The sequence below is a fragment of the Erythrolamprus reginae genome, chromosome 3 (assembly GCF_031021105.1).
Source record: "Erythrolamprus reginae isolate rEryReg1 chromosome 3, rEryReg1.hap1, whole genome shotgun sequence".
Classification (NCBI taxonomy): Eukaryota; Metazoa; Chordata; class Lepidosauria; order Squamata; family Dipsadidae; genus Erythrolamprus; species Erythrolamprus reginae.
The window spans coordinates 203,692,818-203,708,178 of record NC_091952.1 but is presented as its reverse complement, the minus strand read 5'-3'; the positions used below and the strand labels follow the sequence as shown (position 1 = coordinate 203,708,178).

Genomic DNA, 15,361 nt, shown 5'->3' with positions numbered 1-15,361 from the left:
CAAACCAAAAAAAGTTCGCCATCACTGCTCTAACCTAAAAACGGATGTGTTTTTAGGAAGTCAGTTGTGGATTCACACAATAGGCATGCTGTCCACCTAGATTTAACTACCATAATTTGAGATTATCATATGACATTTTTCAAAAATTTGCTGAAATAAGCATTACTATTGAGCAAGGAATCAGAGATACACCTAGTTTGACAAGATTTGTTCTTGATACATTAATACTAATATCTACACCTGTTTCCAAATGCTTTTAGAACAATCATTATGACTTCTTTTCCACAATCAATTAAGAGATTAGAAACTGAATAAAGTAGTGTCTTGGGTTCTCCTTTAAACTTTTCCTGAAGATGAATTTTTCCTAATAACATTTATCTTCCTCCATTTGTTACTCACCTATTTCTCAGAATAAGAGATGGAAACTCACTTACTCCATTAATAATTTCCATCTGTAATCAAGGAAGCAATCTATCAGACTCTGATATGGCATCATTCAAATCAGAAGGTATTATTTGACTGTATTTTTTAAAAATAAGAGTGAGATACAATCCTACTGCTTATTTTCTTTTCAAGAAGACGAAGCCAAGCCAAGATAGTAAATAAGTTCTCCCTTTAATTATTTATGTTAATCTTTGCCATCTTATCTGAGCATTTTAAATATTAACTGGTGGGAAGTGATTGTGAAACAGAGCTATAACTGTCTTGGCCATATTTGTGAGCTTCCCATTTGAGTGGCTACTGCATGATACAGATATTTATAACCCTAAAAATATAAGGTTCCTTCACAAATATAGGTAAGTGAATAAAGTTTGTTACTATAGAATCAAATGTGTGTATATAAGTTTAGGAAGTATTTCCCCCCCTTAAAATTCACTATGTATGAGAGCAACTGATGTACTATGTTAAGGAGTTTTAGAAATGAAGTACTTGATAGTCTCTATAATAGTTATATCACAGCATGAATTAAGCAGAATTGCTTTATGATTATTTTTACTCATTTACTATTGTTGCACATTTTGTAGACTGTAAAATGTTTGATTAAATGGTACACTTTGTTGAAAATTAATTATTAGCGCAAAGGCACAATATTTCTGGCCTAGTTTGTTTAGAACAAAGTTTATCCTTGAAATAAGAAAGCCCAGATTTTGAGTCCAACGCCAAATTGTAGCAGAAAATCCTAAAATTGCAAACACTGTGGATTTAGATTGACCCTAATAATGGCTTTCATTATTTGAAAGTAATAAAAATTCAAATGAACGTGGTAATTAGTAAAATCTCTTGTTTAGAGAGAGAGATTGAAGGCTTTTGGTTATATTGCATGAATGCCAATTGAGACAAAAAATGCACACTTTAGCATTTGCCAAAGAACATTAATGATAGGTATATCACTCTCTGCCACCAGCTGTTTCTACATAAGATCACTCACAAATTATGTATTTAGGTTTAGGGATTTGTGATATTTTTGTAATTCCACTTGTACAATAACTTATGAGATCCTTCATAGCAAGTAATCTGCATCACCATGACCTGCCAAAACAAATTCAGATTCCCAGTTCTACACAGCAGACAAAAGTAACTTGATAAATCTCCCCTTCTTCCAGAGTTGGAAAAATCAAGCATTTTGCTGACCAGGTAGATATATTAAGTTTTTTATATGTAAGTGATAGACAATACAGTGGTACCTCTACTTACGAATGCCTCTACTGACAAAGTTTTTGAGATACGAACCCGGTGTTTAAGATTTTTTTATCTCTACTTCCGAACCATTTTCACCTTACCAACCCAAGCCACCGCCGCTGGGATGCCCCACCTCCAGACTTATGTTGCCACCCGAAGCCCAAGTTCTTGTGCTGTTGGGATTCCCCTGAGGCTCCCCTCACTGGGAATCCCTGCCTACGAACTTCCATTGCCGCCCAAAGCACCCATTCTTGTGCTCCTTGAATTTCCCTGAGGCTCCCCTCACTGGGATTCCCTTTGTTTTTGCCAGCAGTGTTTTGAATCCCAGCAAGGGGAGCTCTGGGGAATTCCAGCAGCAAAAGAATGGGGGCTTTGACTGGCAAAGGAAATCTGGAAGTGGGGATTTTCAGCAAGGGGAGGCTCAGAGAAATCCCAGCAGCAAAAGAATGGGGGCTTTGGGTGGCAACAGAAGTCCGGAGGCAGGGATTCCCAGTGGTGCAAGGCAAAAGGGGTCATTTTGGGGGTGGATTTGCACGCATTATTTGCTTTTACATTGATTCCTATGGGGAAAATTGCTTCTTCTTACGAACCGTATCTATTTTTTTAGTCATTTAGATGCAGTCCCCTTCCTTTGAGGGTTTTGGTGTCACTGAAGCTGGGATCAGTTTTAAATAAGATATGCGCATATAATCTCTAAATATGTCATTTCCTTTTGAGATAATATACTAAATTCTTGAAATGATTAAAACACATACACACACACAAATCCAAGTAAAATTACTGTTCATATTGATGAGAGTATCAGATTTCCTTTGCTCTGCTTGCAGATTCTATATATTCAATGCATTTGTTTTAAATACAGTAGGTCAAATCTGTTACAAAGTTCAGTTCTGTATAAATTTAGGAGGAACCCTTCTATTTTACCACTTCTTACTATGTTTGATAACACAGTATCAGCAGTAGAGTCTTTCAAATTTTGGGGTTCTATGATCTCACAGGATTTGAAATGGACATTTAACATTAGAACTATCATTAAAAAGGCACAACAAAGAATGTTCTTCCTGCGTCAACTTAGGAAGTTCAGACTGCCTCGGGAGAGGGGCGGCATACAAATCCAAATAATAAATAAATAAATAAATAAATACAGTTTTACGGAGAAATTATACAGTCTGTTGTTTGTACTTCTTTAACAATCTGGTTTGCTGCAGCAACCAAACTGAACAAGTACAAACTCCAATGGATAGTTAAGACTACAGAAAGAGCAATTGCAACCAGCCTACCTTCCATAGAATACCTGTATATTGTGTGGGTCAAAAGGGGGTCTAAGAAGATATCTGCATACCCCTCACATTTTGCGCATAAACTGTTTCATCTCTTCCCCTCGGGATAATGCTACACAGCATTGCACACCAAACAATTAGATATTTTCTTTTTTATATATGATGGTATTGATTTTTAAAAGTATAACATTAAAAGATAAACAAACAGGGTAAGAGATTAAAAAAAGATGAAGAAAGAGGCAACATAGAAGTGCAGAAAAGAAGAAAAGAAAATAATAAAAATAAATAAATAAATAATAAGATAAAAAAGAATGACTTTTGACTTTCTTTGATACAGATACGAGTTAAGAAAATACAATCTAGTGCTCTGTGAAAAGATTTTGTTCTATTGTCTCTTCTAAACCATCTGCCTGTCAAATTTATTACATGATTTCTGGTCCAAATACTTCGTATTTTTACTCAGGTGTGGCAGAGATTGGAAAAGAGAATAGCAGACCTAGCCTGCAAAAGTATATCATATGATAATTCCCAGACTTACCCATTGCTCTGATTGGAGAGGGAACATATGGTTTCTTTCTGTCTTTATCGTGTGTACCAGTTCTGCCTTTGCTTCTTCCAGATGTCAGGGGTAGGCACAAGGGATTATTGCATGGAACTACATCAAGAGAACACAAGCTTAGGGAGGGCTGATCTGAGCCTATGTGCTTTGGAGTTCATATGCATCTCCCTGGGGTAGGCAATCTTTTCTGCTGGGTGTAAATTTGAAAGTTAAAAGCACAGGTAAATACATTCGCAAAATGGCTGCCATGATTAGTCACAGAACATACATGTATCAGACTAACTTTGCAAAGTGCTTACTACCGTCCTTGTTGGATCTCTAATGTAAGAGTTCTTTCATCATGGTATTAATATATTGATGTTATAATGCTTTATATATTCATTCTTAAAATCCAGTCTTTGGACAGTTTTTATCCCAGCCCACATGTATATGTGTTTGTGCAGTTTGTGAATCTATAACCACAAACTGCACAAACACAGACCCACATATTTACACATGTGTGTTTTACCATGGCTGATGATCTACTCCCCACAATGGCAGACATTATGGATGATCAGATTCCCTGAGAATTCATGTGATCCTTAAAGCAAGGTTACTCTTTTGTAATAGTTACCTGTACCTAACTCCTCTGTCTCCATGATTCCATTGCTATTTCAGGAAATACAATATGGAAAGAGAAAAAGCAAGAGAAAGCATAGTCAGGAAGAGACATAGAACTCCACAAGGAACTGAATGCACTTTCTTTCTTGGTTTAGGAGTCTTGCAGAGAAAGCCAGAGATTTATTTTTCAAAGGCATTTCAGTCCAATTGACAGTCAGTGGTGGTTAAAGGAAGTATCCCCACTGGCACCATTGGCCTAGCACTAAGAAACGTCTTCAAATCCCTTTGGATACTTTAGAAAATTCAGGCTTAGTAAATAGTCCTCATCTCTCTGGTAACTCCACTTCATTTGCTGTTGTTTTTCTCCACCACTGCTGGTCATACTATGACTTAATATTTCCAGAAATTACATTTCATAGAATACTAAGTCACTAACATTTTCCTTTTCAGCTATGCTGCTTGCCCATTATTAAAGGTTATAATAATATATGGCTCTAGATCAGTGAGGGTGAACCTATGGCATGGTGTCAGAGATGGCACGCGGAGCCATATCGGCTGGCATGCGAGCTGTTATCGTAGCTCAGCTCCAAGGTGCATGCGGACATGTGATAGGGGAGGGCATTTTTGCCTCTGGAGTCTGGGGAGGGTGAAAAATAGGCCAACCAAAGGTTGGAAATGGGCTGATTTAGGTCTCCAGAGGACCTCCGGGGGTGGGGGGAGGGCCATTTTTGCAATTCCCAGGCATTAAATTATGGGTGTGGGCACTCACGCATGTGTGATAGCACAGACACATGTGCTTTCGGCACCCGGGGAATAAAGGGTTCAACATCCCTGCTCTAGATTGAGGGAAGGAGAGATCACAATGTATTTCAAATCATGAGCAAGGAAGTGTACAGTCAGAGTTTACAAGAAGTTAATAAAATGGCCACATGTGAGATGTTCTTAATGGTTCTATTGTCATTAGATCAGAATATGATGGAAATTACCATATGTATAAAAGTAAGCACTATATAAAAGAGACGAAACAGAAATACCATAAGGTTCTGTTCCCACGGTCAGCACTAAGCCAGGTAAAACTCCTGACCTTTGTTCTGGGGAAAAAAAGATGATGATAATGAAGATTATTATTATTATTATGATTTTTATTGGTTTATCAATGTTGTGGTTAGCTCTGGCCCAGCTCCTGCCCCAAGGACTGTGGATGTGGGGGAGACATCCACATGCTGCAGGCCTGTTTTGCCCCCCCAGTGGAATCTGCTGATGAAGGCTCCTCTGACCAAGAAGACATGAGTGACAGGGAGGAGGAGAGTGTGGCAGACAGCTCAGAAGGAGATCAATTATCTAGCTCCTCCTTGGATTCAGAACAAGAGTTAATGATACAGCCAGGCATGCGGAGAGTGATGCATAAGCAACAACAACTGAGAGATTATTATCAAAGAAAATGAGGCCACCTGTGGTTGGGTGGGGTTGTGGTAATTAGTGAGGCTGCTATAAAGAGCAGCCTGTGAGTTTGGCCATTGTGGAGGATTATCTGATCATTGTGTTTCATGACTGCGTTACTGACTTTGACTTTTTGTGTGCTGATTTTTCCCTGCTTTGAAACTAAACCAGAGCAAAGTGTGTTTCACTTTGTGAAAGAAGGACTTTGAATTGCCTCACAGCTGCAAGCTAAATATCACAGGACTGATAAGGGACTTGTATAAATTACCAGTTTGTTTGGAGACGAGTGCTCTTTGCTATACCAAAAGATGGCTTAGTTTAAGTGAATTTTCATTATAAAGAACATTGTTTTGAATTTTCAAACGTGTGTGTGTCTGAAATTTGTACCTGTGAATTTTTGGGAGGATTCTACCAGAGAGCCCGACAGAACAATCAAAATATAAAATGCAAAGAGCATGTTTTTAAAAAATAATGGAAAACAGGAAGAGGGGGAAGGAAAAGAAAAGAAATATGCTGATATTGAAAATGATGATAGAGTCACTGGTTACTTTCTCCAGAAATAGTTGACTGTATCTTGAAGGTACTCATAAGACTTCAGAACATCATTAAGTCCTTCTATATTGTTCAGGCAAATAGCAATAGGTGTGGCTTAATCACTGCAACCAATTAGTATTTGGGAGAAATATTTTGTTCTAGCTGGTCAGGATAATTATTTTTCTAAAGATAAGATTTGCCTCTTTTCCACAATTTCTGTTCAACTCTTATTCTTGGGCAAAAAGTTATGAAAAACAGGCTAATTGATTGGGTTTTCAGTGTAACTAAGTGTATTTGCTTTATGCTGTTCGTCAGTCCATTTTAAGAATTAAAACCAACTCTTTTTAATTAAGCCACTTAATTATATTTTCAACAAAGTGTATTATTTTAAACTCAGCAGGTGGCAGCATTGGTGTGATCTTGTCTGAAATTGGAAGCTGATCAGGATCAGACCTAGTTACTACTTGGGTGGAGAATCCCTGAAAATAACAAGCTATAGATTAGGTAAGGAAGGCAAAATAAACAAAACCAATCCTCAGACAGATATAGTCCTTGTGGCCAAAGAAAAGAACAATGTGATGCAGTGCTTTTAGTATGGCTATTATGATATAGCTTGCATTCAAAGGGTGATGTTAATATACAGTGAAGGGCTACCAAAAGTTTTATTACCACACTATGGGCATCGTTTATGCAGGAAGCCCTGCATTTTCTTTCAACATTTTTCAGTGCAAATTGGGTGCTCTGGGGTGGAGCTCCATTTTTGCTACCCCACTGGGTTCCCCCCTGCCCTCCCCATCTGGGCAGTAGCCCACCCCTGTGTTAATATCACAATGCTCTTCCCCCCCCCATCTAGGTCCAACTGTTGAATTCTGGAGATACAGTGATCCCTCGATTTTCACGATCTCGATCTTCGCAAAACGCTATATCGCGATTTTTCAAAAAATATTAATTAAAAATATTTTCCCACCCGATGACGTCACTCTCTTCCTTTCTCATCTTTCTTTCTCTCTCTCTTTCTCTATCTTGCTTCTTCCTCTCTCACACTCTCTTCCTCCCTCTCTCATCTCTTTCTTTCCTTCTCTCTCTTTCTCTATCTCTCCCCCTCTTGCTCTCGAGCGGCGGGCGGGCGGGCGAGCGGCAGGCGGGCAGCAGCGAGGAGCCGAAGATCCGGGTTTCCCCTTTGCGTGGGCGGCGGGGAAACCCGGATCTTCAGCTCCTTGCTGCTGTGGCGCTGCCGAGCAGATCAGCTGCTGGGCGGCCGAAGGAACCTGCCCTGGGTCTTCCCCGCCGCCCACGCAAAGGGGAAACCCCGATCTTCGGCTCCTTGCTGCTGCGGCGCTGCTGGGTCTTCCCAGGTGCGGAAGTAAAAACACCATCTGCACATGCGCGGCCATGGAAAAAAAGGGTGCACATGCGCAGATGGTGTTTTTACTTCCGCACCACTATATCGCGAAAAATCGATTATCGCGAGGGGTCTTGGAACGGAACCCTCGCGATAATCGAGGGATCACTGTACTTCAGACTACACAGATAGTTCCACCATTAATTGAGCTTGAGTTGAAGGACACTTCTCTTGTTTCCTTGGAAAACTAAGTCCCACTTTCAATATTTATAAGGTATGTATGATTTTATTCTTAACATTGTAATAGCATCAAAAGCATTTTATAAAGATTGTATCATTCTTTTCCTCAGATTGTAGCTGGTATAAATTTTATTGATCCCCCCCCACCATAAGTCTAGCCATTGATCCATTCTTATTGCTTTTTTGAAATGTTGCATTTATTTTATCTTGCATTTTTAAACTTATTCTGCTTCGATATCATATTTAAATAGTGATTTGCAAATATGTCCTAATAAATTAACTTGCTTCTGTCATCTTTCTCAAAATTCCTTCTGTAAGATTGCTTTATTTTCCCACTTCTATGTAAATACAGAAACTATAGTACAGTTCTTCCTACATTTAGCAATAATTGTTTATTATTGTTTATTTAAATTTATGTTAATGTTTATTTTTTGTGTTTCAGGACCTTTAGAATCCCTCGCACACTATAGAATTTATTACTACACAATCCTAAACACATGACCAGGGGTAGGCAAAGTGGGCTCTTCTATGACATGTGGACTTCAACTCCCAGAATTCCTGAGCCACTTATGCTAGCTCAGGAACTATGGGAGTTGAAGTCCACGTGTCATGGAAGAGCCAACTTTGCCTGTCCCTGCACATGACCATCCAACTTGTATTGAATGAAGTAAAATCCAACCTGTGTACAAGTACATTTGTTACATTATTGAACTGCACATATCATTAGAGTAATTTTTCTAGGTTTCAATCAAAACTGATTTGTAATTAAAATACAACACCATATGCAATAATAATCTAAATTTCTTGTGCTGCCAATTTAGAACAAATCTACCCCATTTCCTATATGACAGCTCTTTGGAATCTTAACAATAGCTGTTGTGTCTCTTTAGAGCAGAATATAAGAGCATTTCTCATGTGCATATATAAATATGACATTTTATAAAAGAATTCCAGTACAGTGGAACCCCGACATAAGAGCTGCTCTACTTAAGAGCAACTCGAGATAAGAGCTGGGAGGGGAGAGATATTTTTGTTCTACTTACAAGCCCAAATTCGAGATACAAGCGCCAAGGAGCTGTCTCCTGAAGCCAAACGCTAACTTCCGCGTTCGGCTTCAGGAGACAGCTGCAAAGCGGCGCGCGTGTTTTAAAAGGTTGCAGCCGGCCTGGGGGGCTCGGGGGGGTGCTTGCAGCTTTCTTTCTTGCTCTTTTTCTTTCTCTCTTTTACCTTCCCTTCCTCTATTTCTTCTTTTCTTTCTCCTTCCCACCTTCTTCCCTCCCTCCCTCCCTTCACTCATTCCTCTCTTACTCTCCCCTTTCATAAGCTTCCTTGCTTCCTTCCTCTGTTCCTGTCCCTTCCCCCTTTCTTTCTTTCTTTCTTGCTCTTTTTCTTTCTCTCTTTTACCTTCCCTTCCTCTATTTCTTCTTTTCTTTCTCCTTCCCACCTTCTTCCCTCCCTCCCTCCCTCCCTTCACTCATTCCTCTCTTACTCTCCCCTTTCATAAGTTTCCTTGCTTCCTTCCTCTGTTCCTGTCCCTTCCCTCTTTCCTTCCTTCCTTCCCACCCTCCGTCCATTCATTCACCCATTCCTCTCTTGATCGCTTAAAGCCGGTCCCTGGTGCAAAAAGGGTTGGGGACCTCTGTCCTACAGGATTGGGTGGCAGAGAAGTTGAACATATGTAAATTTAAAAGTTTAAGAAAGTTTACAAGTTAAGTGAAAGAAACTTCATTATTCATTTATATGTACATGTACATTTCTTCATTAAAAACATGTCTTTCTGCATAATTTAGACTAACTTTGTGAGTTTTTTGAGGGCTGGAACCAATTAAAATTATTTACATTAATTCCTATGGGGAAAAGTCGTTCGAGATAAGAGCTGCTCGACTTAAGAGCCCAGGTCCGGAACGAATTAAACTCGTATCTCGAGGTACCACTGTACTGTGTAACCCTGTTTCATTGTAACCCTCCAAATATGATCTGCATCTGTAAGCAACTTATTTATGTCACAAATATTATAAGGTCTTCAATCTTATAAGTAATAGCAGCCATAAATATATTTTTCAATTATTAAAGACAAGCCTTTTAGCAATAAATCTACTTTTGCCAGCTGTTATCCTATCAAGTCCATTCCTTCTTTTTTATCCTGTAAATATAGCCAAAAAAAATGCTGCTTTTAGCTTTTAAATTCCTCTTATCCTTTAATCTTTCAAACTTTCTGCGGATATTTGCAATTTATTGATACATTGGACTGGGTTATTGGGAAAAGGACAGTGTGGAAGATGGCAATGACACTGAGAAACTTCTTCCATTATGTTACCAGGAATAATTCATGAATGTTTCTTAGAAGATGAGTTTGAAAAAAAGATGTCTTCAGTTATAGATAGCGATATCAATAGACATGGTTTCTCTTCTCATCTATAGAGTGCTCACTCAATATTTGATCTAAGCATTCTCTTACTTCTCTATTGTACCATGTTTCTGTTTGCATTTTGTATATTTTGCTTTTTTATACCTACATAATAGCGCCAGCGGACTTACCCGCCGGCGGCGTTTGCAGGAGGGTTGGGCAGACACCAGACTCCTGGCGGCCGCCATCTTGGGACTCGGTCGAAGTCTCGCGAGGTGAGACTTCGGCCGAGAGTCAGGCCAACGTGGCCTGACTGCTGACAGGTCCGGGCGGGGCTTGCCGGCCCTATTTAAGGGCGCGCAGGCCCGGGCTCGGCCTTTTCGCCCGGACCCTTGCAGCAGAGCAGACACTCGTCTGTCTGCTCCTGGAGCCTTTTACGGCGGCCGCATGTGACGGCCGTCAATTTAGAAGCCTCGTCGGAGGCTTGGGGGGCAGCGGCTCGTTGTGAGCTCCTGGTGAAGAGCCCTCTTCAGCTCCGAGGCCTGCGGTCTGCCCCTGTTCTCGAAGCTCTCAGGCAGCAACCGTGCTTCGGCTGGTGTCCGGCATGAGGCCCCCCCCTATTAACTTATCCCCTCGGGTCGGGGGGATCGCTAGGTGCCGCGGAGGGCGCTTTGCGCGTGTGTGTGTGGGTAATCGGTCGTGCGCTTCCCCCATTGGTTGGGCGGCCTCGTGGCGTGGCGGCCTTGTCAGCTCTTCTACCTCATCGGAGGCCGGAGGTTTGGCTGCCAGTGGCAGTTATCCGTTGGCTAGGGCTCCCGGTGGGGGAGCGATCGTTTTTTCCCCTTGGGGGAGCGAGGAGGGCGGCGGGGGTCAGTTTGGGCTCCCTTTCGATAGGTAGCAGCCCTACTACTACTCCTCTGCCTTCCTAGGCAGCGGTCTTCATTTTCTTTTGGGGCCGGGGCCTTTTTGGCCTTGGCTCCTGGTTCAAAAATAGAAAAAGACACACACCTGAAATAAAATTAATACATACATACATAAATAAATAAATAATTAAAAACAAAGCAAAACAAAGCAAAAAAACAAAAACCCAAATCGGGATTGGATATTGTAGCCTGGAGGTTAATTCTCTGCCTTGCAAGGCAAAGGTTGCAGGTTCAAGTCCCGGTGCGGGTATGGCCAGCTGATAAGACCAGAATAAGGTCGAAATAGGTCTATCGTAGTGGTTAGCCAGCCCGGGCAGGTGGTGGCCTTGCCAGGCCCCGTGGGACTGGCAATACCCTGGGTGCCGTATACACCTTTCGGGGCAGTTGAGGTCGCAACACATTCGACCTCTGTCGCACTCCTTCCTTGGCCCGGGCAGGCCTTTGTCCCACCGGGTTTCGGGGGTGAGTGCAATGGTTTAGGGTCTCCGGCGGGCACCTGTACTCAGGTGTGGTCCCCACCGGCTACGGCTGCCCTCCCTCGGGCTCCTGCGACGGCTTTTCCATTGGGGCCCAGGGTATCTAGGGCGGGAGGTTGGACTCTGCCAGCTTCGGCTGCTATGGCTCTGGCCGCAGTGACGGCTTACCCGTCGGGGCCAGGGGTGTTTAGTTTCGGAGCCTTTACGGTTTGAGCCGTCCCCAGTTTGGGGCTCCCATGCCGCTTTCGTTTGTCCTAGGCCTAAGGCGGGAAAGGACTAGAAGGGTGGGGGTCAGGCGAAGCAGCCCCCGCCTGCTGGGGGTAATGGGCCCCAGTTCAATTAATTTTGTTGTTCTTAAGGGTTGGTTAAAAAACTACCACCCTCGCGAGAGAGCGGACGCTCTTCTGCTAGGTTTCCTGGGGGGTTTTAGGATCCCTTACAGGGGGGTTAGGAAGGCCTTCGTGTTTGACAACCTTAGACCGGTTGTGGGACATGAAGACATTGTTAGGGGAAACATAAAGAAGGAGGCCTGAACAGGCGAGTGGTGAATGTTGGTGGATTCACCACTTGTCTTTTCCAAAAGGGGAGTCAGTGAATGATTTCATTCCTGACGACCTTTGTTCAGTCCGGTACACATCCTTTGATGTGGCCGTGGCCATAGTTAGGAAGTGTGGGGTCGGAGCCCTTATGGGTAAATGCGACATTAAGTCTGCATTCCGGCTCCTCCCCATTCACCCAGACGACTTCCAGCTCCTGGGCTTCCTCTTTGAGGGTGGTTTCTATGTAGACAGGGCTTTACCTATGGGTTGCTCTGTTTCATGCTCTCTTTTTGAGAGCTTTAGCACCTTCTTGGGGTGGGCTCTCAGGAGGCGCAGTGGTCTTGGTTCGGTCGTTCACTACCGTGATGAAGTTTTGATGGCGGGGCCTGCGCGTTCAGAGCGATGTTTTGCTCTGATGCAGGACTTCGAAGCCCTTTGTGCTCAGTTGGGGGTGCCTCTAGCCCCTGAAGAAGACCGAGGGCCCAGCCACCAAGATTACCTTCCTTGGTATTGAATTGGACTCAGAGGAGCAATCTTCTAGATTGCCCCTAGATAAGTTAGTCAAGATCCGGGCTACGCTTGATCTTGTGTTGGGCTGCAGGAAGGTCACTCTTAGGCAGCTGCAGGAATTAGCGGGGATTTTGAATTTTGCCTGTCGGGTTGTGGTGCCTGGACGGTTTTTTTCCCTGAGGTTGTATAGTGCGATGTAGGGGCTACGTTTGCCCCATCATCGTACCCGCTTATGCGCCGGGGTCAGGGCTGACCTCTGCGTATGGCGGGATTTTTTTAGAGCGTTTTAATGGGTTGTCCTTTTGGAGGCATGAGCTTCTTTTGGAAGCTGAATTGCAGTTGTGTTCGGATGCTGCGGGGACTTATGGCTTTGGGGTTGTGTTAGGTGACCAGTGTGCTGGTCTGTCTGGCCTCCAGAATGGAGGGCCTCCCCCCTGGTTAAGGTCTTGACCTTTTTAGAGCTTTTTCCCTTGGTAGTGGCCTTAGAGCCTTGGAGGGAGCAGTTCAGGGACAGGACTGTGTACTTTTGGTGCGACAACTTGGTAGTGGTCCATGTTGTGAGTGCCCTGTCCTCTAAGAGCGACAGGGTCATGCGGCTTCTCCGCCATTTTGTGCACAGGGCCTTGTTTCTGAACGCTTTGTTTTTTGGCTAGACATGTCCCTGGGTTGGTATAACGGGATTGCTGTCGCCTGTCCCATGGTCAGTTGTCCAGGTTTTGGACCCTGGCCCCATGGGCACGTGCATTGCCTGAGGCTTTTCCCGACCCCCTTGGAGCCTGGGTGGGCTCCTGGGCAGTGGAGAGTAGAGGCCTGCTGGGCTATGGCCCTCTCTGGGGTGCCTGGCACTCTGGGGGCTTAGCAGCTGGCAGGAAAAGAGTTTGGGGATTTCAGGCGGGATAAGGGTTACCCCTATAGTTGGCCTGCCCCAGTTGTATGCCTGGCCATATTTTGCGTCCAGCTTAGGCAGCGTGGCCTTTCAGTTAGGACTATTAGGTCCAGGTTAGCCGGCCTCGCCTTTTGGTCCAAGGCGGGGGGGTTTACTGATTTTTTCTGGTGACTTCCGCATTCGGAAGATGTGGGCGGGCTGGGAGAGGACTCTCCTCCGATGCTTGTCGGGCCCTGATGGTGCAGCAGCTGTCGCTGATTAGTCAGGCTTTGGACGGTCTGTGTGCCTCTCTGTACGAGGCCCGTCCTTTTAGGGCAGTGGCTTGTGTCAGGTTTGGTGGGGCCCTATGGGCTAGCAAGGCCAGGGCCGTAGCGCAGGCTGACGAGTCACTCCGTGCCTTTTATTTCATCCCTTTAGTCTAGCGGGTTCTAGTTTCCAGGTTTTTTTTGGACAGGCCAGAATCGATCCCGCCGGCTATGGAACGCTCGTTCCGTATCGGCGCTGCCACTAGCACGAAATTACGGTTTCTCGATACGGAGGATTTGGAGAAGTCGTCCGTTGGCAGTCAGCGGCATGTTTTAGGGTACAAACGGCCGGCTGAGGGTCTGGGGTGAGTATTAGGCCAGGTTTACCTTTTAGCCCTCTTCTATGCAACCCCGTCAGGACGAGACCGACGGTGTTGCTCTGGGGTCATGGAGCGTTTTTGGGATGGCCACTCAGCAACAAGTACCGCCGGGGGGGACCCAACTGTCATCGGCAGATGGATCGTTGTCATCTGGCTGGGGGAGAAGGGGTGTGCGGCAGGAAAGGTGTTTCTGCTGCTATGGCTGGGAGGGCGGCATCCCATTGCTGCGCCCAGGTGATTCTGGGAGGGCGACATTTCATTGTTGTGCCCAGATAGTGCTGGGAGGGCGGCATTCTATTGCTGCGCCCAGGTGATTCTGGGAGGGTGGCATTTCATTGCTGCGCCCAGATGGTGCTGGGAGGGCGGCGTTCTATTGCTGCACCCAGTTGGTGCTGGGAGGGCAGCATCCCATTGCTGCGCCCAGTTGGTGCTGGGAGGGCGGCATCCCATTGCTGCGCCCAGTTGATGTTGGGGGCGGCATCCCATTGCTGCGCCCAGATGTGTGCTGGGAGGGCGGCATCCCATTGCTGCGCCCAGTTGGTACTGGGAGGGCGGCATCTCATTGCCGCGCCCAGTTGGTGCTGGGTGGGCGGCATCCCATTGCTGCGCCCAGATAGTGCTGGGAGGGCGGCATCCCATTGCTGCGCCCGGTTGCTGCTGGGAGGGTGGCATCCCATTGCTGCGCCCAGTTGGTGCTGGGAGGGCGGCATCCCATTGCTGCGCCCAGGGGGTGTTGGGGGCGGCATCCCATTGCTGCGCCCAGATGTGTGCTGGGAGGGCGGCTTGGAGGTCTGTTGTTGCCCTGCCAGGCTTGCGGAGGCCTGCGGTGGCTTCGCGCTGTGTGGCCCACCATGCATGTGGTGTGGTCTTCGATCCTCCCGGGGATCATTTGTGGGTCCCCATTTCCCTTAGTGCCATTCACCGGGTAAGGCGGAGAGTAAATAAGGCCCTGGGCAGGATAGTCAGGGAATTAGGTGGGGTTGTAGTGGCCCATCCCCTCATCACTGTAGATCGGCCGTGGCTTTACCGGGCCGACGGCGTTCACCTGTCAGGACAGGGGAACGCCAGTTTCTTACAGGACCTGCAGCGGTCTCTGCGTGAGCTGGCGCAGCTAGAGGGGGGAGTCGGGGGGCCAAGATAGAGATCTGACCCCCGCTCCGTGGCAGGTTAGGGGCGGAAAACTGGGTGGTGGTTTAGCAACTGCATGTTCTCCCTTGGGCATCTTTGGGGATGATTGACAGGTTCTCTCCAAGCTTGTGGTGGAAGCGACCTGAGCAGTTGGGGGGAACCTGCCTTTGGGTCCCGCACCTTTAAGTCCCCTGTTAGGGGTTAGCTGGCGGGACCCTCCTCATGCAAGTGCATGGCAGGGTCTCAGGTGAG

At 45.2% G+C, this 15,361-nt stretch overlaps 1 long non-coding RNA gene across 1 annotated transcript in view; it reads left to right on the top strand.

The window, feature by feature from the left end:
* The first annotated feature begins 7,612 nt into the window (after positions 1-7,612).
* The window catches only part of LOC139164933 (uncharacterized), a 113,628-nt gene continuing 105,879 nt past the window's right edge, over positions 7,613-15,361 (top strand). Inside the window, exon 1 of the long non-coding RNA XR_011558714.1 lies at positions 7,613-7,709. This is a non-coding gene — a long non-coding RNA (uncharacterized lncRNA). The remainder of the gene's footprint in view (positions 7,710-15,361) is intronic.